General features: G+C 50.1%; 1 pseudogene; it reads right to left on the bottom strand.

Moving 5' to 3' along the window:
* Window positions 1-5: 5 nt before the first annotated feature.
* On the bottom strand, window positions 6-839 carry LOC112122982 (annotated as a pseudogene).
* Between the last annotated feature and the right edge of the window lie 358 nt (window positions 840-1197).

Below are 1197 nucleotides of genomic sequence, written 5' to 3'. Positions count from 1 at the left end.
GCAATGAGAACGTGGAAATGCAGGGGCACATTCTGGCCAAACCGGTACATGAGGGACAAGAAGAGACTTGGGATGTAAAAGGCTAAGATGGCACAAAGGTGGGAGATGCAGGTCCCAAAAGTCTTGATCCGGGCGTCCTTTGTGGGGAGGCTGAAGATGGCCCTGAGGATCTGGGTGTAGGACAGGGCAATAAAAATCGCATCCAGACCCATCACACAGAATACCACAAAGAGGCCATAGTAACTACTGACGCGGGTGTCGGCGCAGGCCAGCTTCACCACAGCTATGTGCGCGCAGTACGGCTAGGGGATGACATTGGTTCTGCAATATGGCCACTGCCTTACCAGGAAGGGATAGGGCAGTACAACCATGCTGCTGCGCAGCATCATGGCCAGGCCAATCTTGGCCACCAGGGGGTTTGTCAGGATGGTGGAATGTCTCAGGGGATGGCAGATGGCCACGTAGCGATCCAAAGCCATGGCCACAAAGATCCCAGACTCCATCAATGAGAAGCAGTGAAAGAAGTACAACTGGGTGAGGCAGGCACTGAAATCGATTTCTCTGGAATTGAACCAGTATATTGCCAGCATTTTGGGCACAATAGATGTAGATACAACCAGGTCGGTGACAGCCAGCATGCAAAGGAAATAGTACATGGGCCCATGGAGACTCGGCTCTGTCTTCACGGTGAACAGGATGGTGAAGTTTCCCAAGATGGCTATGGTGTACATGGTGCAGAAGGGGATGGAGATCCAGACATGGGCTGCTTCCAGGCCAGGAATGCCCTGCAGGATGAAGGTGGAGGGGTTTGTGAAGTCGCTTGTGTTGGAATCTGACATGGAGTAGGGGAGAAGGTGTTCAACACTGAGGCAGAACGGTGATAGTGCATGTACAGTAAGTTCCGCTGGCTTCCTGTATGTGCCCAGGCTTTAGGGTGATGGTTGCCGTACAAATGCCTGGATAGAGAGACAATGTTAATATGAAACATTACATGCACTACTGGAGGCTGTTCTCATGGGTGAGGCAGATTGGTCGCTCTTCACACACTGAAAAATGACATTTTCATTATTTAGAGAAATGAATTATGAACAACCGACCCTACTAATGCCAATTCCATATTGTATGGGGCTCCTTGCATCAATAATTCCTACATGTCATGGTCTGAGAAACCTTAATCGGTACCAGCAGGAAACGTGA

The sequence above is a fragment of the Terrapene carolina genome, unplaced genomic scaffold (genome assembly GCF_002925995.2).
Source record: "Terrapene carolina triunguis isolate 2854851 unplaced genomic scaffold, T_m_triunguis-2.0 Scaffold28624, whole genome shotgun sequence".
In the NCBI taxonomy this organism is placed as follows: Eukaryota; Metazoa; Chordata; order Testudines; family Emydidae; genus Terrapene; species Terrapene triunguis.
This window is presented reverse-complemented; position numbering and strand designations above follow the sequence as displayed.